General features: G+C 35.4%; 2 protein-coding genes across 14 annotated transcripts in view; both read left to right on the top strand.

Annotated features, from left to right (window-relative positions):
- The window catches only part of LOC114270374 (calcium-transporting ATPase 3, endoplasmic reticulum-type), a 213,573-nt gene that overhangs the window by 47,873 nt on the left and 138,634 nt on the right, over positions 1-27,066 (top strand).
- LOC145789308 (uncharacterized) overlaps positions 1-27,066 on the top strand; it is a 50,304-nt gene that overhangs the window by 17,343 nt on the left and 5,895 nt on the right. For 3 of the 13 annotated variants that reach the window (XM_082906686.1, XM_082906679.1, XM_082906683.1), the window contains exons 1-10: positions 2,679-2,824; positions 5,859-5,909; positions 6,032-6,163; positions 7,781-7,882; positions 11,682-11,736; positions 11,935-12,020; positions 14,692-14,839; positions 15,738-15,843; positions 15,959-16,012; positions 25,520-25,579. The gene's annotated coding sequence lies outside the window, so the exon portion shown is untranslated. Of the gene's footprint in view, positions 1-2,499; positions 2,577-2,678; positions 2,825-5,858; positions 5,910-6,011; positions 6,164-7,780; positions 7,883-11,681; positions 11,737-11,934; positions 12,021-14,691; positions 14,840-15,351; positions 15,454-15,737; positions 15,844-15,958; positions 16,013-25,519; positions 25,594-26,092; positions 26,980-27,066 lie in introns of those variants that run through there. The other 10 variants (XM_082906688.1, XM_082906685.1, XM_082906678.1 and 7 more) reach the window with 8 other exon arrangements.

Here is a 27,066-nt window from a genome sequence, read left to right as displayed (position 1 = left end):
CAAATGATTTCAAATGTCTTTTTGAACCGCAGGCCTAATGATTTTAAATGTCTTTTGGAAAGAAACTTGCCTATAGCTTTGCACTAACTCTTGCAAAATGGGCCAATCTACAAGCATAACCAATCAACTAGCCCAAGGGAGAGAATATCTTTTTATGACTTGTGGAAGTGAAGCCATTTTTCTTCTAAATCAATGTCAGACTATCAAAGTTTTAAAGCCATTATTGAGGCTCTCTACAAGGTAAGGCTAAGGGAAAATGCATTAAGGCCTTGATTTTTAGGCAACACTTTCCAAAATCGCGCATCAACTGTCTAAGGCATGCGCCTCAACTGTCTAAGGCATGCGCCTCAACTGTCTAAGGCATATGCGCCTTAGGTGTGCCTTGTATGCATCTTGCACAAAAAAACATATGAAAAGTACACACATGGAGAGTTTGTCTTGGGCTGTTGTTAAACTTTGTCTCCTACATGGTTTAAACATAAAAGAAAAACCTCTTTTGTAACTATATTTCATAGGAAAAATCAAGTAAATGATCAACCAAAGAAAACACAATCCTAAAGCTTAAGTAAGAAGCTTAATAATTAAAGTTTAGAATGTCGATTTCAACTTCAATAACCGAGTAGGACAGCTTGTACGCACCTCGACTAGGACAGCTTGTACAAACCTCCTTTCTTTTTTTTTTTCCTTCCTTCTTTCTTTTGATAACCGAGTAGGACAGCTTGTACGCACCTCGACGATAGTGAAATGTTCAGTGCATTGAGGAGAAAAGTATTTACACCTTTATATTTAAGTTTTAATACTTTTTAACTACTTTAAAATACTTTATTTATGTCCTAAATATAAAAATTTGAAATTTGAAATGCTAACACCTCATTATCTTGAGGCTTACACCTCACCTCATGAGGGCTAATTTGCCTTGCATTATGCATTTGCCCTTAAAAACTTTGGGAACAACTAATATAATGAACAACCTTGTTCATATCATATTATGAATGCTGCAAATATGAACCACTCCAAAGCTCTATTAATTTGGCATGGTGGCACTAAGAAATATTTTGTTTAAATGTGACCTAACAGCTTTTGACATTATGATGTGTTTTTGTAGAGCTGCTCCAAACATAAACAACATGCAATTAGATTTGCTTTGGTCATGGTGAAATTGTGTCATTTTTAGAGTTTAAGTTGTTAATCTGTCAAGTTTAAATTAGTTGTTTCCAGAGAGTGAACGAGAGCTGGAGAGATAGAGGAAAGAGCTTGATTGATGAAGATGGAAGGAGGGAGGAAGAGGAAGATGATGAGGGTTGTACTAGGTCCCCAACACAGGAAATGATGGCTCATGATGGTAGACTGCTGTTGGAGTTGGAGAAGATGTTGGGTGACGGTGGCTACTGCATGTAAGTTTCAGAGGCAGGTGTGATGACCACCGATGGTGAAGTTGGTGGTGGCCACTAGTGACTTTGTTAGGTGGTGGTTTGAGTGAGAGAGAGAGAGAGATCAATGCCAAAATCTTCCTTGGTAGTTTCAGTATTTTTGTTACCTTTCAAAAGGGCATCAAACTTGGAAGAAAGGCTTTTGCTATTAAACATGTTAGTAGATTAAACAAAGAAAACTTATGGCTTTAAGGAAAGGAAGGATCATTTCTGATACAAAGCTGATGGTCATACTATTCTAATGAAGAACTACTTCAGAAAACTTAGCCTAAGGATACCTACAAGTGGAATTGTGGTGGGTCATGGTCATGGAAAGTAGTTAGGGTAAGGGATTTAGGATCCTAAAAGGTCGATGGCAGCTTTTAGGATTTGTACATGAAAATGTGAGTTTTATTCTTGTGGCTGCAAGATTTCAGAATTGGCTACTGAAGGTTCTAGGAAAGTAGCTATTTATGAGATGTAATTGTTAATTTGTAGGCCAACAGGTATAATTAGGGATCAGGCTTGGTTAATGCTTGATTGGGGAAGGATTTTGGGTTGGGAATTGGGATTGTGAGTAGTAACTTTGGAACAGTGTTTTGCTTCCTTTGTATAGAGAAAGAGGAATATTGGGGAAGGGTTTGGAATGTGGACGAATTAACCGTAACATGATTGTATAATGTCTAGGGTGCACTCCATATGAAATCGCTGATTTGCCACTTTTCTTCTTGTCATGCTTTGTATCACCCACCCTTTCATTTGTTTGGTTGGGTTGTATCTAGAGAAAGGAAAAGAAAGAGGGAAGGAGAATTTTTTAGAAGTTTCAAATGGTTTTCTCTCAAATGAAAAGATATTTGTAGGGAGATAAATAAACAATGTAAAAGCACGTAAAACAAGTTTTAAATGCTTTACATTCTCTTTGAGACAGTCATTATTGAACTATGATTGGTTGATCAAATTTTGTTCTATTAATTTTAGTTTCTCCCTGTTGAGCGTAAAAATAATCGATCTTTTGGATTTGGATATTGTCTTCATGTTGCCATTTATCTTCTTGTTCTCTTACTCTTTTTTATGTTCAATAAAATTAAAGGTCGGAATGCTTGATCCACCAAGAGAAGAAGTAAGAAATGCTTTACTTTCATGCATGACAGCTCAGGGGATAACAAGGTAACTTAAATTATCAATATTAATTTTTTTGTAATATCATGTAATCTTTTTTAATATTTTAAATATTCAAGGGTACTTTTCTAACTTGAGAGGCAACTTTAGAGTACTGCAGAATCACTGTGTCAAAAGATAGGTGCTTTCGATAACATGGGAGATTTTGGTGGACACTCTTACACTGCTTCTGAGTTTGAAGAGCTTCCAGCACTACAAAAAGCAATGGCATTACAACGCATGACACTGTTCACCCGGTATACTTGACACTTGATAATTCTTTAGTCATTTTACTTTTTTCTTGAGAATTTTAATTTTTTGAATTATATCTTGTAATTCGGGCATAATTTTTTGAATTATATCTTGTAATTCGGGCATAATTTCATAAAAGGATGCTGGTTGAAGTATTACAACAACAAAATGAAGTGGTAGGTCTCCTGAGTCTCAGTTATCAGAATGATTGTATGATCCTGATGTGTTCCCAAGGCTATGGGGGTGTCGGGGATTCAGAGCTTAGTCTCATTTAATCTAGCTCTTCCGGGGAAGTGGTGGTGGTTTGTGGTGGAACAGGAGCGGTTGTGGAGGAAAGTGGTGGGGCCAAAGTATAGGTTGGGATGGGGGAGTGATATACAGGTGAGGTGCGACAGTCACATGGACAGAGTTTGTGGAAGGGTTTCGGTCGGGGGGAGTTTTGGAAGAGGGCTTGCTTTTGGATTGGGGTGGGGGTTCGGGTCAGGTTTTGGAAGGATGAGTGGTGTGGAGTAGAAACTCTAGCTACGAGGTTTCCTTCGATTTTTCCAATTGCTCTTGATGAGGAGGCGACAGTGGTGTCTTATGCGCATGTGCAATAGCAGGTGGTAGTTTGGAATGTTGGTTTGCGTTGTGAGGTGCAGGATTGAGAGTTGGGGCAACTGGTGGATTTCTTGGGTTTTTTGTATGGCCTTAGATTTTTTTGGTTGGGTGGGGGGAGGAGAAGGGCAGGATACTTTGGGGTGGGTATGGCGGAACTCCAAAGGGGTTTGCTCAATGTCTTCTTTTTATCATTCGCTTGTGGGCGGGGATGGTGCTCCATTTTCGTGGAAGAGTGTTTGGGTGATGGGTTGTCCATCTTAAGTCGCTTTCTTTGTGTGGACAGTGGCTTTAGAGCGTATTCTGACTATTGATAACTTGATTCGTCTTCGTCTTTGTCTTCGTCTTCGTCTTCGTCTTCATATTTTAGTTAATTGGTGTTGCATGTGCTGTGGGGATACAGAAACAGTGGACCATCTGCTTAGCCATTGTTCAGTTGCTTCACATCTATGGATGGCCATTGTTGCTCTCTTTGTTCAACCAGGGTTGACAGCGGAGGTGTTGCAAAGTTGGGTTGGGGGAGGGTTGGGAAGAGACGTTGGAAGGTGTGGTTGCTTGCGGGCCACTGTTTGATGTGGTTGATTTGGTTGGAGCGGAATAAATGTACCTTCACTAGCATGACTTGGTCGGTTCCATGGTTGGAACGACATTTGCTTACTGTGTTACATAGTTGGATTATGGTTTCAGTAGATCCAGATGTGCTGACCTTTGTAGATTTTATAGAGGATTTGATTAATTAGTTATTTTGGGTTTGCTCACTTTTTAGGTAGCTTGTTAGCTAGCCCTTTAGTTGGTTTTTGTATTCGTTGCATGGCTTTGATGCTTTTTTATTGAAGTTTGGTCATTTCTCAACCCCCCCCCCCCAAAAAAAAATGTGGTGCCATAACCTGATGACTTCCCTAACATCACTTTAATGCTAAGAGGCATGTAGTTTCTGTGGAAGATTCTCCTTTAGATGTATAATGAGTAATAACACAGTTTTGGTTGCTTAATTAAGAAGCTATCTCGACATAGAAATTAGATCACGTAGTTTTATCAATCTTCACATGGAAATTCTAATCACATGATCTAATTTGAAGTTTTAGTAGCAATCGGTTGGCCTTGTGATCTTTGGAATGGGAAAATTCCAACATCTAATCACCCACATCTTTAAATTTCTAAGCTAGAATATTCTCTCTAATGACACACACATGCACACCGGCATGCCCATTGAAATTTCTCCAGAATTTTTATTTTTAAATTAAAGAATTTTTAGACTATAAATTTCAGCAGGTTAGCAAAGAACCTTTGAACATTTCTATATGGTAAAATACATTTTTTTTCATGTTTTAGGCAACTTATTTTATTTTTGCTGATAAGTACTAAGTTTTAGCTAACTATTACGTCCATCTTGTTGTACCTGGTGTGGGTGACTGTTACTTGTCTCATTTGAACTTGTTTTGGCTGATGGTAATATGCTGGATGTCTTCCAATCGTAACTCGCTGCCCCTGCCTTTTTCCAGGGTTGGAAAAGGATGACTGAAAAGCTATAGTTGATTTTTGTGAATAATTACGATTTATCAGCCTGTTTAATTTAGTTACCTACTTGTACTAGTTATAGAGATTTGATTATTACTTTATTCTCTTTCATAGATTGTCTTCCGACATGAACGTTTCAGACATTAGACACTTGTGAATTATGTCAATGTGTTTTTATTTATGTCCATATTTGTTGCATTTTTGCAATGTATTTTAAATCTATGTTACATGGACTCAAATATGAGTACTGGATGTGAGTCTAGGCATCAGATCTTCATAAACCTAAAACTTAGGATATTAGAATATGCATCCAACAGTTGAGAATGGATACATATCTTAAATACTTTTATGTATTGCATATTATATAATATTGTTATATAAGATATTGTAAATTATTAAAAAATGTATTTCAAAGTAAATGAGATTCAAAAAAAATATAGAATTTATATCTCACATTCGTGTGAGAAGCTGGAAATGTTTCTTTATTAGCAAATTCTTCAAACATCATATGAAATTAGAGGATCCAAGTTTCTAAATTGGGTACGGGTATTGGACACATCCCATACCCTTACCTTTGTCATATTTGGTGGACACGGCCCACGGGTACAATGGGTTAACTAGAAGAGTGCATGTAACACAATTTAGAGATATCTCTAAAAAGATCCCAATCGTGCTGGTGACACCTAGACAGTCCATGTAACAGTTCTAAAATGTTTTGCTCATGGTAATATGGTCTGGTCATCATATATATATGAGATATTGTTTAAATCTCTCTTTTCATTACTTGCATTCTTTCTACATAATTGCCATGCTCTTTTGTGGCTTGTCTTGTATGGTTTCTACATAAGTGCTCTTTTATGGTTTCTATATAAGTGCTTTTACACATCTATTAAACATTTTCTCTTGTATTGTTTGGATTTTCAGAGTGCTTCAGATATGGTTTTGGCAGATGACAATTTTGCTACAATTGTTGCGGTAAGCTTTTCTTATTTCATCTTGATGAGTAGGAATTTTATTTCCTTGGCATGTTTGTCTTCTTGAAGTCAGAAAAAATCTCATGGTTTCAATCATCTCAAGAATGAGTCATATCCAAGCAGGCTGTTGCAGAGGGAAGAGCTATATACAATAACACAAAGCAGTTTATCCGATGCATGATATCTTCGAACATTGGTGAAGTTGTTTGTATTTTTGTGGCAGCTGTACTTGGAATACCTTAAACTCTTGTTCCTGTGAGTATATTTGCTTACAGAATATGATCTTTTGTTTAATTCACTCTTATTTGTTGAAGTGTACATGTAAATGACTCGTCTGATTAGTTCTTGTTTTCAACATAAAAGTTGGTGGCATGGCATGCATATTTTTGTGTGTGAAAACTTGAACATAATTTAACATAAATTTAGCCATATACGGAGACTATTGCTTGGTGCTATGGCATACATTGGCTGTCAAGCATGACATTGTGAGTTGGAGTTTAAGGGCAGCCGCCTATGCAAATAATGGCAGAAAATAGGTCTGTATTTAGTCCACCATTCCCAGCACCTTGCATTGGCATGACCATTACTGGGTTCTCCTATTTAGGTTTCAGTATAAAAATGCATGATGCTTGATTATCTGCTATACGCTCATGGTCCCTTGTGTAGAAAGTTTACCTTACCATGACCAAACTGGTGACAGTGGCGATGATGCATTTGTGAGGTGTAAGGGGCGTAATGGTTGTTGCAACCAGAGCTGTGAAATTTCACACTTCTCATATAATTTTGCGAAAACTTAACGATACACATGTTTTTATTTCAGAATCATATTTGTTTAGGTTTAAAATGGTTTTTTTTGGGGATTTAGTATAGTTTTTATCCAATGTATGCACTGAATTTTGTACTTTTTTTTAGAGTCTCTGCGAAGAAAGTTCACATTTTTCACTCAGCATTTAATGATTTCATCCGTGATACATTTATAATGCACCACTTTACTGTTATTTGTTTTGTTATTAATAGTTTTAGACTAGTGATATTATGTTGTGTTTCAAATTTGCAGGTTACATATGTTTAATAAATAAATATGAATACAATTAATAAAATCATATGATTCATATTTTTCAAGTTATAAAAGTAAACCAAGCCAAACCAAGTCTTAAATTCCAATAAATGGAGTCAGTTACATGAATTTTTTTTTTCCATTCGACTTTATCCAAGGCCATATAGTTAGTCAAATTAAGGAGATTCATATCTCTATTTACTACACTAGCTCACGTCAATCTAGGTCTGCTTCTTCCCCTAGCACTTCCATCTACCGTCACTATATCTCATCTCTTTACTACTGTCTCTATTGGTCGCTGTTGTATATGACCAAACCATCGGTCTGCTTCTTCCCCTAACACTTCCATCTACCATCATTGTATCGCAACTCTTTACTACTGCCTTTGTTGGTTTCCGTTGTATATGACCAAACCATCTTAACCTATTTTCCCTCAACTTATAAAACTTACAAGTTAGAACTACATACAAAAATAATGTTCAATAAATAAAAAACAGAAGCTGATAGAAGAGAAAATGCGCAAAAATGTGTTGGCCGTTGTTATGTAACAATAGTAACGGCCGTGAAATTCAATAATACCTCTATAGCAGCCATAATGAGTAGTGGTAACTGCCCATACAGTTAGGGAATAGCATTACGTAACGATTACGACCTATTTTTAGAACACTAACTGTGACATAAATAAAATAAATTCATCCATATACTTAAAAGCTATGTCCTCATTCTATTTTCAAATATGTTATTTTATTGGATATTTTTATGTTTCCTTGATGCCATAGCGAAGTAAAGTTGAGTGATTGATTTTTCTCTTCCAGGTCCAGCTGCTCTGGGTAAATTTAGTTACTGACGGATTGGCTGCCTCTGCTATTGGTTTTAATAAGCCAGACTGTGATGTGATGAAGGCTAAACCTCGTAAGGTAATCAAATCTATGTCCTTTATAACTTTGTGGCCTTCTGCTATTTGATTACTTTTAGTCACTTTTAACCATTCCGTATAATACAATTTACAACTGAACTATGATATTTGTTTTTGTTAAATTAATTTGATCACTATGTGGCTGCTAATGTGTGGTGCTTGTAAAAGGCACAAAAAAAAAAATAGAGAGTTGAAACCTTACAACCATTTGAATTAGAAAAGGATGTTGTAAGAGTCTGAACCTTTGTTGCTTTTCTCTCCTTGGTAACTTGATGAAGCATAAGTTTGATCTAAGAAGCATGGATACGGAGACAGGATGCAGGGATTCTAAAAATTTAGGATACGGACACAGAAAATATGGGAAAAAGATATTTTTATACATTTTTATTCACTATGTATAAAAATATAAGTTTAGGATACATAGATTTGAGAGATATCGATGTATATGTGGGCGTATTTTTATTTTTTTTCTACTTTTCTCCTCAAATCAGCTTTCTAAAATTATAAGAAAAATCTACGAAGGTGTTCTGAGTATCCAATCACAGGGCATGTGTCCATGAAGTATCTCCAACATATCCTACAGAAAAAGTAATAATTAAAAACATTAACACGCTACATGGTGTGTCAGACACATGGACATGTGTGTACCCACCATGTCGGTGCCTCTTAGAGTTTGATTAATTTTTCTTCGTTTACGAATTATGTAAAATCCATACACATGGACATGTGTGTACCCACCATGTCGGTGCCTCTTAGAGTTTGATTAATTTTTCTTCGTTTACGAATTATGTAAAATCCATTGGTGCTTCAAGATGGCAGAATATGTCCCGATGATAATAGGGTTTTACAATAGATAATTTTATTTAGACCTATGTTTCAATGGTTTATGCTATCTATTGTCTTTAAAAAATTCAAAATTTTATAGAATTGTATGATTGTTGGTCTTTGAAGGAAATTGTTTGATTTTAGATAGCACTTGTGGAAAGTTTTTATTTTTATTTTTCTATTTTTTGTGAACTGTTCCTGCAATGTTAAGAGATGTGATTGATTTATTTATTTTTGAAAAGTGAAAAATAGACACTGTAAGCATCTGTCTATTATGCATCATAAACAAAACAAAACTTTTGGTTAATGCTAGTATTGGACCTTCCATTGTGTTTGGTATCAAGAATTGTGTTACATGGGCTTGTCACATTACCCCCGTGTTCGGACCATGAAAGATGATATAGTATAGGCGAAAGTGTGGACACTGATACTGTTACCAATGGAAGAAGAGGGGAACAGAATGAAACATGGTCAAAGAGAAAATTTCATTACATGGTTGGAATTTATCATTTTTGGAGCTGGAAACCTAGGTTGAATAGGTTGCCAAAGGCAATCATAGTTGTGATGGTGATCTAGACTTCTCCATACAGGTGCAGCTATAAGAAAATGTTTGAACTATAAATAATTTATTGGCAAAATTTACAAACAAAAGCTCGAGTTTTCTATGTTTTTAAATAATATAATTTATTGTTTATATAGCAAAATAACCTCTAATATTATGTATGCTTATGACTTCTCAGCCACCATTAAGTGAGTCTGTAATACTAACACCAAATCTGAACAGGCTGACACTTAACTTTGTCCTTGTATCCCAATATTGTCCTCGTATCCCAAGCTTTTGAATTAGAAAGATTATACTATTAGATTTGCACTCACATGTGTTTAGTTGTGGTTTTGTGAAAACATCCATATTGTTTATACGTCGTTTTCATATTGTTTTGATTTTTTGGTGAAAACAGTTTTCATGTTGTTTCCTAAAAACTGGGTTGCTTTTAGAAAATTTTCCTGGAAAATAGTTTGCCAATTTTTCTTTGTTTCTTGGAAAATGTAAACTGATAGCAACAAACGAACACAACCAATCATGCCTATAGGTATCCTTGTACATGTAAAATAGCTGAAATGACTCACTTGGTTTTCCTCTATTTAGATGAACAACCTTAAATGCGCTCAATGTTCTTTTTGACATGGAGAATAGAGGAAGTTAAATTTACAAAAAGTTGAAAATTTCTTGTGGAGAAACTAACTCTTTATCTAGGTTGACTTTATCAAGGTCAACATGGAATTGTAGAAATGATTTATAAATTTCATATGGTAGGAAATATGATACGGATGCGAGACACAGATATGACATGATACAAAGACAACACCATGATAATTTTCCAAGAAATAGCATACAACACTACCAAGGACGCAACAAAAAATAAATATATATTGAAAAAAAATAAAAATTTCTTTCATTTTTTATACTGAAATACATATATCTTTTGTTAGCTAAACAATAAAAACCACTTTTCACATTCTACATATTAGAAAAGAAGTGCGAACAAAAAGTTCAAATATCTTTTTTAGAATGTTCAATTCACAAAAAAATTGGAAGGCTTTGTTCCTAAAATTTAAAAAATTTGAAAGAGGGGGATTAAGTTATATATCCACATTGTTTTTATTTTATTATTGGATCCCAAGTAATTTTCTTCAAACTTGCAGTGTGTTTTGTGTGTGTCTAAGCAATGGACATGTGTGTCTCCCAAATGTTCGAAGTGTGTTTGGTTTAAAAAAAAAAAATATGTTGGACAGGTTTGGATAAAAAATATGTAGGACAGGTTTGGATGAGTGGCTCACATGTATCGGGGAGTATGCAATGAGTGTTGATGTCCGACGTCCATCATTTTATTACGAGTGTCCATGCTCTTAGGTCATAAGAGTTAAAAGTATTTAGCCTATCGCCTTAACTTTAAAAAAATAATAATAATAATAATAAAGGAAATGTGTTATAGCTGTTTCAGCAAGAAGCTGGTGGGGTGCATTTTAATTGTGAAAGATTTTCCCAATTCTGTTTTGAGCATGGAAGAGCTTTGACATGATTGCAGTTCCAAGTGTTTGAGTTGAGAAGTTGAATACCTTAAATTATTTCCTGGTAAAGTCTAAAACCATCCTATTTTCATGTCTTTTACAAAAATTACACTTGTAAAGTCACCTCTATTAACTAAAATCTAATTGAAGAGTAAATTTATTTGTTGATGGTACCTTCTAGTGGATTGTCTTAAGAAATATGTTGTAGCATATTAGTGTTGGAATACATACTCGTATCAAGTTCTTCCACAAATTTAAGATGTGAACTCGTGCCACACAAGAGGTTGCACTTTGTATAATATATGCATTAGTACGGTTGAAAACTTGTTGCATACTAAAAAGTTCTGAAATTTATCTTTTTATATTTTTATTCTTGGTGCATTCTTCTTCTGTATACGAACTCGGTGGATCTGCTCTAACCCTCAAAAATAGGAAGAAAAGAAAAGAAGAGGGGGTGGGAGGTGGGGTGGGTTTGATACCCCCAGCCTCCATTTGTTTAAAAGGATATGTGAGGGTACGAAAAGTTTTGTGTTAAATTTTTTCTTAATAGTGGGCCATTTTCTGGGCAGTAGGGTTCATGGCGACTGCTGCTAGGGTATGGTATGTGCTCTGATGCCATGTGAATTTACAAACAATATGTGTATTATCTCCATAAACAACGATTACAAGCTCTAAATATATATACCAAGAATTAAATACTAATTAGGAAACAATAATTAAACGCACTAATCTCCCCTCAAAATAATATTACAGTTTCCACAATTCCATAATGATGGTTCTTTGTTTCTTGTATAATTCATTGAATTGTGAATCTAGTAGTGCGTTCAAGTGTTTTTTTTTTTCTTAGAAAGGGAAAAACTTTCTTATTTCTATGATTTTACTTTTTTGTTTGTTTGAATGTGCAGGTTAATGAAGCTGTTGTCAGTGGTTGGCTATTCTTTCGTTATCTAGTTATTGGAGGTATAGTCTGTTAGCACTTCTTTGTTTTTCACCTTGTGGTCCAATTTGCAGAATGCTTCTTACAGCATATCCATGAGAGAAATTTGGACGAGTATTTCACATGTTCACTATTCAAGTTTTGCAAAGATCAATAGCAGGAGGTTGATTTTAGTTCAATTTTTTGAACTGTTGTATGACTGAATTATTTGGTTTTTGTAGCTTATGTTGGACTTGCCACCATTGCGGGATTCATATGGTGGTTTGTTTTTGCTGATAGTGGGCCTAAATTACCATATGTTGAATTGGTAAGTTGTATCTCATATTAGACTACTGTGTGATATTTGCTGCGTTTGTTTTTGGTTTTGTATGACATCAGACCAGGCTTTTGAAAGTCGCCAACTTTATAAACTCAACAAAATTTGACTTCAGATTAGTGTGGATAGAACTACATACAGGCAAAACGAGGCGATGGCACCCTTGAGTTCACTAATTTCACCCACATATATATTTCTGTACATACATGAAAGATGAGAAATACGTTGTTTTCCATTATTGGCCTCTCGTGTTTTTTAATTTTTTAACAAAATTTGTTTAGTGGCCTCTTCCAGTCCCTTATATCTTGTAGGTGCTCCACTGATTCTATTTTTTGTGTTGATAAATTTTGAAATTATCATTGGGTTTCCTAATTAATAACTACCTACATTGGTTAATTATGATTTGTGCCTTTCTCTATCTTCTCTATGTTTTTATGGATATAAACTATTAATACAATACATATATATACACACATGCTACTCTGTTTCAAAGGGTTTGGCTGAATGGTTGGGTTGAGGAAGGGGAAGGGGTTGAAGGGTACGTCAATTTGGCCCCTCCCAATATAAATCCTGGTTCCACCCTTGCACATTAGATGTCTTAATATAAACAGATCCAAATTCAAAGAAATACATTTTGGAAGAATAGTGAAATATTTGACCAAATTTCGGAAAATCCAGACTTAGAATTTAGACAGAAATGTCTTGAGTTTTATTTTATTCTAATTTAAATTCAAGCTAAATCCAATAGAAAATTCAGCTCTAGATATTTAAGAATTTAATTCCCACTTTAATCCATGAAGTTGGAAATTCAGGAAATATCAGATTAGGATTGATTTCAAAATTGGCTATGTTAGAGACTTGTCCCACGTTGCTTCTCTAAGCCGTCCAAGCTTGGTTCATGTGGCCTAGAGGTTTCTTCACCTATAATTAATTAATTTTGAGCTAGATGTCTCCAAATTTGTTACAGGCTGACTGAAAAAATGTGGTTAACCTTGCATCAGTGTCCCTATTATGAGTTGATTTATCGGTTATAACATATTAAAGCGATGGTCTACAAATTTGAGGACAAGTTTATGTTCACACTTGGCTTGACAATAGTAAATGGAATTGCTTCACTTTCTTCTTTTTGGCTTCCCTTTATATAATTTCTAATGGGCAAATTACATATACCTCCATCGAGGTTTACCTAAATTATAGATACCCCCCTCAGGTTTCGAAAATTACAGATACCCCCCTGAGGTTTATATTTTCATAACAAATTGCTCCCTGAGGTTTATATTTTCATAACAATTTACCCCCTAATTTATTATGCAAATAGTACCTTCAGGGGGGTATCTGTAATTTTTCAAACCTCAGGGGGTATCTATAATTTTGCTAAACCTCGAGGGGGTATATGTAATTTGCCCATTTCTAATTGTCAATATATTTGTATTTGATCTTTCAAATTGCTATGACTTTACATCTAGCTGTGAAAATATTCTAGCTGTCGTCTGGGCTGTGTGTCTTTCAGTTTCTATTCAGAACCAAATTATACAATAAGCAGCTATGTAGAGCTACGAAGCGTGTGTACGGGTATGTGTATTGGTACGATACCGGTGAGAGTCGATATGGTAAAATCTAAAAAAGGTAGGGTACAAGTACAGTTAGGTCCGTTTGTAAAAACATATTTTTATTTTTGATTTTGAGTAATGTAATACAAAAATTAGTTTAATGCTTTAGTTTGTTAAGAAGAACCAACTTACAATTTAATGGCAAAAAGTAAAGGTATAAACAAGAATTACATGTCATTATATTAAATAACTTACAAGTCATAACTTAGTTTTAAAATCATGCTAAGCTTAAAAAAAGAACAAATAAATAATGTCTAATGAAACTAATTTTACCTCTATATAGAACAAAATATTGTTTTGATTAAGGTATGGTATGGCTTCAGTACATACTAGGTGTGTCTGGGGTACAGCAAAAACTAAGAAAAAAAAATTTGGTACATTTTTCGTGTACAATATGCATGAAGAAGTACCATACGAAGTACAAATACCCATGGTTGACAGAATCATATGATTCACGATTCGATTCATATGATTAGATACAAGTTTCAAAAAAAAAAAAGATTCGAATTGTGCTGTTGAATCAGAAATTGATTGAATCGTACGATTCAATTTACGATTCACTATGATTCATTTTGATTCACTACGATTCACTACGATTCAGTTCTATTTTTATTTTTGTTTACATAATGCATGAAACGACGTCATTTTCGCCAAACTATGAAGATATATTGAAGAGATACATGGTACAGGTACAATATGTTTGTCGAAATACCCATGTTGCATAGATACAGAGTAATATAAATAGAATTTTCGATTCTGCAAGTTTAAAAAATGGTTTGTTCTAATGAATGTATCATTTAGTCTTTTACATGATGGAATTAAATGGAAATTTTAAATTTGGTTTGAACTTAATTATTATTATTATTATTTTTAAAAGGACTCTGCTAACACTTCATATGTCTTTTTTTCAACAATAAGCATTCAGCATTTTATTGTTGATCCCATGATCTGCATTGACAATGGTTTGATTTTCTGTTCAACAAAATTATTAGTTGTGCATGCCCCTAAATTATCCTTTTTCTACACTAACATTTTGTACTACACTATCTCAGATGAATTTTGACACTTGTTCACAAGGGATACAAGTTATCCATGTAGTATATTCAATGATCGGCACCCATCAACTGTGTCAATGACAGTGCTTGTTGTTGTTGAGATGTTCAATGCATTGAATAATCTCAGTGAAAATCAATCTCTCCTGTAAGTATTCACTTGAACCTCAAACTTCATCTCAACTTTGATACTGTCTCTGTCCCCAAATCGATTCATTTGAATGCTGAATGTGTGACATGTAAAAACATGGTTATAGCTAGTTTCTTGGATTTCCATCTTCTTCCCATAAGGTACTGTATAAAATCAAATTAGGGAAGAATAAAGATTTTTAATTTTTCACTAATACAAGTGGCCATGAAACACTTTTAAAGGTGATAGATTTGGAATACTGCTTTTCATTAAGATACTACTTCTTGGCTTCTCAGAAGTGCAGCAAACTAAACTGCATGAAGAATACCATTGAAAATAGTGTTTGCAAAGCAAAGTGTAGTTTAAAGGCTTTGAAAGAACAAAATTGACCACTTGTAAATTTGGTTGTTCTGTTTCTCCTAAATATATATATATATATATATATATATTTAAATAAACAAAAATAAAATAAAATCTCAACTGTTCATTTGACCCAATGTTTCCACAACCAAGCACATTCACACTTGCAGGTCTGAAGACTCTGCACACATACAATGCCAAAACTTCCATCCTTTCAATTGGCCTATTTTAATGCAGTTGAGATGCTGAAATCCTCAGACTCCCTTCCAAATGTAAACAATTTTCTTCAAATCGGGAAGTTTATTGTTGGAATTCTGTTTGTTCTTTGTACTATATATTTATAGATAGAAGGTGCAGAGATCAAGGCTTTCTTTAAAATTCCTGCTGTATTTGTTGACCAATGATAGGTTCAGAGTCAGCTATGTTAACCATCTTTTATAATTTCAAGCTACTATTATAAGTGAAAGTCATATTTTTGTCTTTCATTCTCAGTTGTAGATGTTGTTGTTTGAAAAAGAAAATAAATAAATACCACTAACCTGTACTTTATTTTTAGTGTTATCCCGCCCTGGAGTAATCTGTGGCTTGTTGGTTCAATTGTACTGACCATGCTCCTTCATATTCTTATCTTGTACGTGCGACCTCTGTCTATTCTTTTTTCCGTAAGTGATTTATCTTCTACTTCTATCTATTTACTGCAATTTCTTTTTTATGATTCGACTTTTTTGCCCCCTTACATGAGGTTGTTAATTAAAATATTTGAATTTTGTGCTGCAGGTGACGCCATTGTCTTGGGCTGAGTGGATTGTTGTTTTGTATCTTTCATTTCCTGTAAGTAGTTTGATTACATTCCTTGTTTGCTGATGTTCATATTCTCTCTTTGAGTATCGGCGCTTATTATCTTGCCATGTTGGTACATTTTCTGCTTCTTTATGATATTGTTAAAATTAATAGACAAATGACATGAATTGCTACTTTTTTCTTGTTATTGATAGAGAGTGGTATTCTCTGCCCCTGTCAAATGTGTTGCACATGTGTACCTGATTACTGCATTTCACTATTGTGGGTTAGTTTCCCTTGGAATGTAGGTGTTTGGTGTAGCTTATAAGCTGCTTTTATCACCTTTTAACTTATATTAAGTTAAAAATGAGTATTTGGTGTAGCTTAATGGGATCGACTTATGGCTTAACACAGCCTATTTTGGCCCCAAATAAGCTGTTTATTGCAACCACCGAAAGAGGTGCTTCTCAGCTTATAGTTTATGCAGAAAGCTGTGTTAATGGGTGAAATTATTTAAACATCCCTTGGATTTTGCAAGAATTACAGCTATGCCACTATATGAATACCCCAACCATTCATTTCACTGCTTCTCTCCCTCATGACTCTCTCTCTCTCTCTCTCTCTCTACTCATTTTCTTTGATTCTTTCGACTTGGCAACATGACCTGCTGACAACTACCGAAGATGGGTAATGATCGGCCGACAACTTTTGAAGATGGGTGACGACAATCAGATATGTGTAACGAAGGCAACTCGTTGCCTAGATGACAAGCACCTGAACTTGTTGATGATTTTGGCTCAGTTCTTTACTATCTTTGATCCCTTTGCTACAGATTTGGGTTTGATGATTTTGGATCACAACCACCAAATAGATTTCAATTTTGATTTGTACTTTGCTTTCTACGATGGTGGTTGTTAATCTGTAGCAATTTATGGAAGAATCCAATCCACAATTTAGGGTTTTTGTAATGATTTTGAGAAGAAAAAAATCCAATTTACGGATTAGGGTTTTGTGCAGTTCATGATGCTCTAGTCATGGAACAACGGGAATTCAATCGATGTTAAATCAAACCCAAAAACCATTGCGTACATGTATAATACATGTCACGACCCGAACCCGCCCCTATGGGTTAAGGCCATAACCGGCCAGTAATCACGAGATTACCTACGGCCACAAACCAAATAAGACAAAACTCATCAGAGTAAAGGGGCCAAACGGAAGCAAATTTAAAACTTTATCCATAGAGTTGTGCTTATATGCACATCATAACATTCCACATTTACATATGTTAATAAGAAAGTATAGTAGCATAAGATTCTGTACAGACAGCATCATTCAAATCTAAGTCAGCCAACCAAAACTATACACAGACGTATACCAAAGTCCTCGCCAACATGACGAAAATACACAGAATGGCAAAAGGGCGAAGACGTGTCTCGTGCGTGAGACGCAAGGGCTGACTCTTCAAAACTTTGGTTGTTCCATACAGACTTCACTGAGGCTGGGTCTGGACCTCTCTTGGCTCACCTACAAACACATGAATGAGCGTGAGCGAAAGCCCAGTGAACAATATCAAATAAAGAATATACATTGGAATAATATACCTCAAACGGCCTTGGGCCCAGTTTATATTTCTAACTAATACACACATACATAGACATATGTAAGTTAGGTAACTGCGGTTCCAAACACATCATACGGCCTCGGGCCCAATTCATTAGTATCATTCAGGTCAAACTGGCCTTTGGCCCATTCATACATTCATGTCAAACTGTTATTCGTGTCAAACCATCATTCGTGTCAAACTGGCCTTTGGCCCATTCATTTATTCATGTCGAAACGGCCTCTGGCCCATTCATTTATTCATGTCGAAACGGCCTCTGGCCCATTCATTCATTCTTGTCAGAACGGCCTCTGGCCCATCCATTCGTTCTTGTCAAAACGGCCTCTGGCCCATCCATTCGTTCTTGTCAAAACGGCCTCTAGCCCATCCATTAATTCTTGTTAGAACGGCCTCTGGCCCATCCATTCGCTCTTGTCAAAACGGCCTCTGGCCACTACAAGAAAATCAGGTTTTAGCAGCGTTTTTTATTGCAGCGGCCTAAAAAATGCTGCTACAGATGGGCTATTGTAGCGGTTATTAACCACAACTAAAAATTAAATTTTTAGTAACATTTTTTACCTAAAACGCTGCAATATATTTTTTAATAATGACGGTTTGTACACAACCGTTACTAAAAAGCCAATCAAAATAGAGGCCCGCCAAATTGAACTCTGATTTCGCGCGAAATCAGATTTTTTTTTCGTGAGGAGTGGATAACATATCAGAATTTCAGTCCAAAAAAAAAAAATAAAATCGTTCAACTCATCTAAAACTGTGCCCTAGTCCAGCACCCCTGTTTGGCGAAGCATCAGAGCTCATCCTCCCCCGCGGCGACGTATCGGCGTTCATCCTTCCCCGCAGCATTCATCATCGTCCCACTGTGATTTCAAGGTCAGTTTGCTTTCTCTGTCTCTGTTTCTCTTTCTCTATCCCTTTCTTTCTTCTTGTCTCTCGGTTTATCTCTCTGCCATTCTCCCTTTCTTCTACTATCTCTGTCTATGTTTTTCCTATACTGTCTTCGGTCAAGTTTGGGTCAATGAAATTCATTGTTAATCTACGACTTGCCACTCCATTCAGTGCTTCTAATATCTCCAAAACTTCTCTACTTTGAAGGATTTCATGATCATCTTGAATGATTTTGATTTGGAAAAATAATTTAGAAAATAGAAAAAAAAAATTGTTGGTATTCAATATATGTATGTACTGACCCCGACCTAGATTTCCATGTGCCGAGTCACACATCAGAAATCTACAAGGGGCAATGAACCCAAACGACATCCCTTGACTAGCCCCTTTGGGAAGCAATGAGCCCAGAGGACATCCCTTGACTATCTGTTTTGGGGAATTCCCATGGTTGTTGTTATATATCTATTAAATAGATGCGTATGATATTAGAGAACTTTTAAATATAAAATGCTAACACTATATGTTGATAATCAGTTCATGTATAGTATGTTCAATGAAAATTTGAAGAAGATTGAGATTAACCAGTAGTATGTTCAACAAAAATTCAAAGATTGAGATTAACGGGCCATAGAGATCAACCCAATCACTATAACACCTTGGGAGATTATCCCATTTAATTACCTCCATTAAGGAGAGTCAAGGGGAAAAATAAACCAAGAAAAAAGAAAAAGGAAATAAAATTAAGAATGATAAAAAAGAGAATATTGAGGAGAATGCATCACCACTAAGTCAACTGCAACAGAGAGTTTGTAGAAGCACTTAACATGGAATAACTTATAGCAGCCAAAACCACTGTTTTTCTCAAACAAAAAAAGTTACAATTTTGCACAAAGAGTTTTCTTTCTGGAACAACAATGGTGGCATAAATGATACTCATGTACATATATCTCCTTATATTATTATTTGAAAAAGTGAACCCACTAGATGTTTCCATTAACATATAAATATTAAGTTCAACTTTTGTCTTCTTGAGGTTAGGGATGTTTTGTGGGTGCTACGGCTTGTCATGTCCTGATGTATATATTGCATAACCACTTTTAGTTCTTCAAGCACTTGCAATAATTGGTCATAGAAATTATGGTCTGTTTGGAAATCAACTTTTTAGTGCCTATTTAGTTAAAATATGAGGTGAAAAAAATTAGTGTTTGGGAATGATTTTGACTTCTACACAAAAACATGCAAATAGTAGAGAGAATGGAAGGAATTTTTGACCTTTTTTATGATTTTATGATTTTTTTTTGTGACTTTTTAGCTAAGCCAAACAATCCCTTAGAACCATATTTCTTTCTGTCACCAAGGCACTCTTATTTGTGAGTTGGCATATTAGGGGGAAATTTTACTCAAATCAGGGGGAAAAAAATTATGGGATGCACATCACAGAAAATTTGCAGACACTATTCATTTTTGTTTTGTAGTTTATTTTTGTTTTGAAGTTTATAGTCAAATATTTTATTTTTGTTTGAAAATTTATATTCAAACAATACAAATATTCAAATTTTTTCTAGTGTGCTTTCTGGTGTGTCCTGCAACTAGTCTGAATTCTTGGCTTCTCAACTCTGTGTGTTAAACTCTGTTATGCATGACTGTAAGGGTGGGAGGTAGTGTTAATAGTAAGGGGGTTGTGGCTTGTGGTTGGCTTTTGCTGTTCTGCACTGGTCTGCTGTCATTGATGCTTTGGGTACATTTAGATGTGCAATGGGGCTGCTCCTAGTGTACTGGTGGCACAACTAGGTTTCATTGTTTGTGAGTTATCCATTAGGCTGTTTGAGAGTTATCCATTTGGGAGACTTGAGCAGCTTTTTGATTTCTTCCGAATGATGTCATTTTATTTTACCACGGTCGGTAACTATTTTTGCACTATGGTATGTTATTTATGCCATCTTGAGCTGTGAATCTCTGCTATGTTGTGAGCTTTGATTGAAATTAGTGTTGGAATCTGTTGCTGCAGGATTGGAATGTTAGTTTTTGAGGATAATGTTAATTGTTTATTGGTTTATTACTTCTTCGTTTCATGTATCTGCGAACAAAAAATATTAATTTTTTGGGAGGGGAAGCACTTAATTAGTGACTTTCTTGTGAATTAATTTTGTTGATATTGGTTGTGCTAAACATTTAATATTACAAGTTAAGTTGTTTCTGTTTAGTGTCTAGAACTTGATGATGTTGATGTCATCTATTCCTATACAATTCTCTTTCACATCAGTGTCTACTTGTTATCATTTACTTTGGTGTTACTTGTCACACGCATAAATGGTGCTGTAGAAGAATGTGATTTAACTGACGAAAAAAGAGCGAGATTAGAAATGAACTATGCATGCAGTACTTGAAGTTCTTTGAGAGTTTGATATATATTGTTGGACCCATTCGCTAATAGCTTTAGCTTTGCAGCTGATTGTTTTCTTGACACATTATTAACTATGAAACACAGATACTAAAAAAACTATACGTGTACATTGTATACATTACGTGAGTAGAATGCTGCATGTTATAATTACTCAAATAAAAGCTGAATCCCTAATCTGGACACCAATCGATGTGCCACAAGTTTAGTGTGGATTACTTTTTCAATGTTATTGTTTTCCCTTTAATTCATAAAAAATTTATGTACTAAGGTAGAATTGTAGTATTTTCTTAGAAATAGTGTATTATACTAGAGATTTTTCTTATCTATTATGTAATACTTAAATTTAATCATGGAGTTTAAACCATATAATGTATTGTACAAGAGATTTTTCGTAACCTTCAACAACCAAACTTTCATTATGTATTTGCATGTGCACGTGAAAGACAGCAAAAAATCATAACCAAACCAAACTAAGCCTTATGTTCCATCAAATGGAGTCGACAGGGTAAAAAAAATCATAACTCAAAAAAATTAAAATGCTACATAAATTGTGAAAATGAAATTGAAGAAAACAAATAAAAAAAAAATGAAACGTATCAAATATAAAATAGTTCAATATACATGAAAAGTCATATACAAATAATTCAATTATGTGTACCTACACTAAATTGTGTAGTGCTTTTTTATATTAGTATAGATAACTCTTTATATAATATATTTAACTTTTCATTTTGTTTCATGGTACTTCAATTTAGTTAATTATCAATGGATAAGAGTTGGATGAAGAAGAGTAGATTGTCAAGAGATTATATGCAAGGGATTAAAGAATTTTTAGAGTTTGCTTCTCACAATGTATCTAATGATGGAACAATTTCATGTCCATGTATGAGATGTGTGAATTCATACATGTTGACTTTAGAAGTTGTACATGATCACTTGGTATCCTATGGAATTAGTCCGGGTTATAATTGTTGGTATCTTCACGGGGAAATTATGTCTGCAACGACTTCTAGTAGAACTAGTCAAAGCCATGAAGAAATACGACCTGAGTATGGTGATATACGTGACATGTTGCGGGACGTGTTTCCCATGCACACCCAAAATATAGATGAATATGCAGAAGAAAGTAATTTACCAGAACCATCTGATCAAGGTCCAAGCATGCAACGACCTCAAGAAGATCCTAATGAAGAGGCACAAAAATTTTACCACTTACTGAAAGATGCTGAGAAGCCTTTGTATGAAGGGTGCAAGAATTTTAGCAAGTTGTCAGCAATTGTGCATCTGTATCACTTGAAATGTCTTAATGGATGGAGCAACCACTCATTCACAATGTTGCTTCAAATTTTGAGAGACATGCTTCCTTCAGATGCAAATTTGCCGAAAGCCTCTTATGATGCCAAGAAGATTATTAAGGATTTAGGTCTCGGTTATGAAAAGATTCACGCTTGTCCTAATGATTGTATGTTATTTTGGAAAGAACATGCAAATGATGAAGTGTGTCATTGTGGTGCTTCAAGGTGGGCAACAAATGAGAATGATTTGCAGCATAATATGAGTACTTCATCTAAAAAGAGAAAGAAAAAGGCTGCAAAGGTTTTACGGTGGTTTCCCTTGAAGCCTCGATTGCAGAGGTTGTTCATGTCTTCAAAAACAGCTGCTTATATGAAATGGCATGCTGAAGGTCGTACAAATGATGGCATAATGAGGCATCCTGCCGATTCTATGGCTTGGAAAACATTCGACTCTCAATATGTAGATTTTTCCTTTGACTCCCGCAATGTCAGGTTGGGGTTGGCAGCAGATGGATTTAACCCTTATGGGAATATGAGTACTAGTTATAGTATATGGCCGGTCATATTGGTCCCATATAATTTGCCTCCATGGATGTGCATGAAAAGATCTTCTTTCATCCTATCATTGCTTATTCCTGGTCCGAGCTCCCCTTCGAATGACATAGATGTGTATATGCAGCCTTTAGTTGAAGAATTGAAGGAATTATGGGATGTTGGAGTACAAACTTATGATATATCTTCCAAAGAGAACTTTCAAATGCATGCAGCTCTAATGTGGACTATAAATGACTTTCCCGCATATGGTGATTTGTCTGGTTGGAATACCAAGGGTGCTCTTGCATGTCCTTCTTGTAATTATGAGACTCATTCTCGATGGTTAAAACATGGAGGGAAATATTGTTTTATGGGCCATAGGCGTTTCTTGGATAAAGATCATAGATTTCGTAAAGATAGAGCATCATTTGATGGTAAACAAGAAATAGAATCAGCTCCTGATATACTATCTGGCTTTGAGATCATGATGCAAACAGAAGACCTTGATTACAAATTTGGGAAGACAAAGGCAAATGAAAAAAACAAAAAAAGAAAGAAACAAGCGGATGGTGATGAGACACAACCATGGAAGAAAAGAAGTATATTTTTTACATTGTCATATTGGGCAAATCAAAAATTGCGTCACAATCTTGATGTGATGCATATAGAGAAAAATGTGATTGATAATGTATATGGAACATTGTTGAATTTAGATGGGAAGACAAAGGATAACTTGAAGGCACGTCTTGACTTACAAGAGATGGGTATAAGACGTGAACTTCACCCACAAAAGATCAGTTCCAATAAGACATATTTGCCTCCAGCTTGCTTCTCAATGATTTTAAAAGAGAAAGATGACTTCTTGAAAGTTTTGAAAGGGGTAAAAGTCCCAGATGGTTATGCTTCAAATATTTCACGTTGTATTCAACTTAGACAGCGTAAGATTATAGGTTTGAAGAGTCATGATGGTCATGTTTTGATGCAGCAACTTCTTCCTATCGCATTACGAGGAACATTACCAAAAAAAGTCGCTTCACCTCTAATTGAGTTATCTTGTTTCTTTAGGGAAATATGTTCCAAAGTCTTGCAAGTGGAAGAGCTTGACCGACTTGCATCTCGAATTGTACTGACTTTATGCAATTTGGAGAGAATCTTCCCTCCCTCCTTTTTTACTGTTATGGTGCATTTAGTCGTCCATTTGGCCACTGAGGCTAAATTGCTGGCCCAGTTCACTATAGATGGATGTATCCCATTGAGAGGTTAGGTGTGACAACTTGTATCCATTTGTGTTTTTAATCCACATCACAATGACATCCAATTTAGTCGATCTATAATCATGCTGTTTTTCATGTAGGTATCTCCAACGACTAAAATCTTATGTTCGTAATAAAGCCCATCCAGAGGGCTCTATTGCAGAAGGATACATAGCTGAAGAGTGTTTAATATTTTGTTCGCGGTATTTGGAATCTATTGAAACTGTATTCAATCGACCCTTAAGAAATGTGGAAGATTCTACAGGGGCAATAATGAATATCGAACTTGATCAAAAGTCATGGATACAAGCACATCGTTATGTGCTATTTAACAATGATGAAATTCAACCATATCGGATGTAAGCAATATTTATGAGTTATGGTATATAAATAAGTTTGAGTTTCCCATTTTAATACTTGCAATAGTAACACAAGTTAGGAATAAACATACAGAGAACACAAGGAGCATATAAAGAGACAAAGTCGTCCGCGTCGTCTAACTGATGAAGTTCTTAATAAGATGCATATGGAAAAGTTTTGTGAGTGGTTTCGATCATATGTAAGTATGTAGCTATTAAATAATACTATTATCATATATAATTTTTAGCATAGAGATTAATGTAATCATTTTAATGGATTATATAATATATCAGGTTGTAGCTATAGATGACACAAGAAAGCAACAACTTGCTGATGAAATCAAGTGGCTTGCCCAAGGCCCAAACACTCTAGCTAGACGATTCAAACGATATGTTGTTAATGGTTTTAAGTTCCGAATTAAAAATTACGAGGAGACGAAGAAAACTCAGAATAGTGGGGTTTGTGTGGCCACTGAAGGAGGCACCATGTATTATGGTGTTTTAATTGATATCATTGAGCTGAATTATTTTGACAAGTTGAAATATGTACTATTCAAATGCAATTGGGCTGATGTGAACACAAGTAGAGGCTACAAGATAGATGAATATGGTTTTAACCTTGTAAATTTTTCACATTTGATACATACTGGAGAACGGTTAAATGATGAACCATTTGTCTTGTCATCTCAAGCAACACAAGTTTATTATGTGGGAGATGTAAGGCATGAAAATTGGTTGGTTGTTGTTAAAACAAAAGCGAGGGATGTGTTTGATGTTGGTACTACTGAATTAGGTGATGGTGATGTTGACAATTACTATGATAACGAGCCGTATAATATGATAGTTGAAGACACTCATGTGGATGCGAATGAAAACCTCAATTGGGCTAGAAATGATACTGATGGAACGACAATCAATATACCACTTCCACTTGATAACCAACTGATCGATGAAGATGATTTAGATGAGGATGTCTAGCTATTGAGTTCAACTAGTTTGATTTTAATTTATTTATTCTCATGTTAATCTTTGAAACATGATTTGGTTTTGAATATAAATTTCAAATTTCTTAGTTTCATATATGTATGGCAACCCGTGTTTTTTATTTTAATGTTTGTTGTTAAATATAGCTATGATAGGCTTGGACTGTCAAATCAGCATCTTGACACTATGTTTTTTTGCTCTCTCTGGTTTTAACTTTTAGTGGGCGAATCTAGGTATATCATATCTTGAGAAGAAAGAAGTCTGCATTCGTCCAAGAGAGGTGAGTATAGTCATGTATGTCCGCACCTGTCTGAATGTAGTACTATTATTGTGTCATGTGATGTTTAATGAACTAAGGAGTTTACTAACAACACTTGGGATGATGTGGATGTGTTGGAGCCTCTTTCTTACAGAGCAGTTTAATGTGTTGCCTCTGGGCATCTGCACCATAATGCTGGTGCTGTGCTTGCCTAACCTGAACTATGTACTGTCCGATTTTGATATGATTACATTCAGCCTGCTCAAAATTCTAGTCAAATTATTGTGCTCAAACTATCCCTAGGGATTTTTAAGGCATTAATGATAGGCCAAATCAATTTTTTATTGTGTTCTTCAGTGGCTAGATTTTAATTACGATCCTTTTTTTTTTTTTTAAATGCTTTTCTAAGGTTTTAAATTTTAATATTATGAATTCCTATAAGAAATTAAATATGTTGAAGGTAGCACTGAATACTTATCTGAATTAAGTAATATAAGTAACTCAGTCAATGACATTGTACATCATCTTCAACAGGTTTTAGTCTGCCTTGGCTAAGGTTACTGTCTAGCTAATTTCTGTTTCTTTCTGATCTGTCCGTGTTGTTTGATCTGTGTTACTGTGGTCTGGTGTGAGATCCGAGTTGTTGTGGTATGCTTCTGGGATGGTTTTCAAGGCAACAGTTCGGGTGCTAGTTTGTAAGGTAGAAGACTGCTAGTGTGGTAAGGCTGCTGTTTCTACTGGAATACTAGGCCCCAGTTTGGGTGTGCATTAGCTTCAGGCTGCAGAGTTCTAAGTTTGCATTGGTGCTTCTAGTCTGCTAGTAGCAGGTTTGTTGTGTTTCAGTTCTGGGCTGGTTTTCAAGGAACCAGTTCAGGTGCTGGTTTGTAAGGTAGAAGTCTGCTAGTGTGCATAAGGCTGCTGTTTCTGCTGGAATATTAGGCACCAGTTTTGAGTGTGCATTACCATCAGGCAGAGAGTTCTTAGCTTGTGGTTCAGGTTGCTGGTTCTGTTTCCTTAGTTGTCTACTGCTGGTCTTTAAGGCACCAGTTCTGTTTCCTTAGTTGTCTACTGCTGGTTTCTTTGCTATTGTAGTGAACCTCTGCTACTGCAGGATGGTGCTTCGTGGTGATTATTTGCTGCTGTATGCAATAGAGGTTTCTTTGCTACTGAGGTGAGTACTGGTTTGTTGAGTGCTGTCCTGATATGTTTAGTGGTGATCCTTGGTGCTGCTGAGTGCAATGTTGTAGTGATGGCCTTTGGCTTTGGGGTGATAGAGTACTAATTGAGTACTGTTTTTGCTGATGAAATCTCAATGCAATAGAGGTTTTTGCTACTGTGGTGAATCTCTGCTGCTGCTGCTGTATGGCTTGCTTTGCTGCTGTCTGCTCTGTTTGGTCTCTTGTAGTGGTTGGTCTGCTTAGGTTTGTTGGTCTGCTCAATTTTGTTTACTGGTTGGTGGCTGCTCAGTTAATGTATTCTGTTTTAGTGGTCGGTCTGATTATGATAGG

Source organism: Camellia sinensis, chromosome 14, assembly GCF_055761805.1.
Source record: "Camellia sinensis isolate YWXY chromosome 14, ASM5576180v1, whole genome shotgun sequence".
Lineage (NCBI taxonomy): Eukaryota > Viridiplantae > Streptophyta > Magnoliopsida > Ericales > Theaceae > Camellia > Camellia sinensis.
The sequence above is the reverse complement of the archived record's forward strand: the minus strand, read 5'-3'. Positions and strand labels throughout refer to the sequence as shown.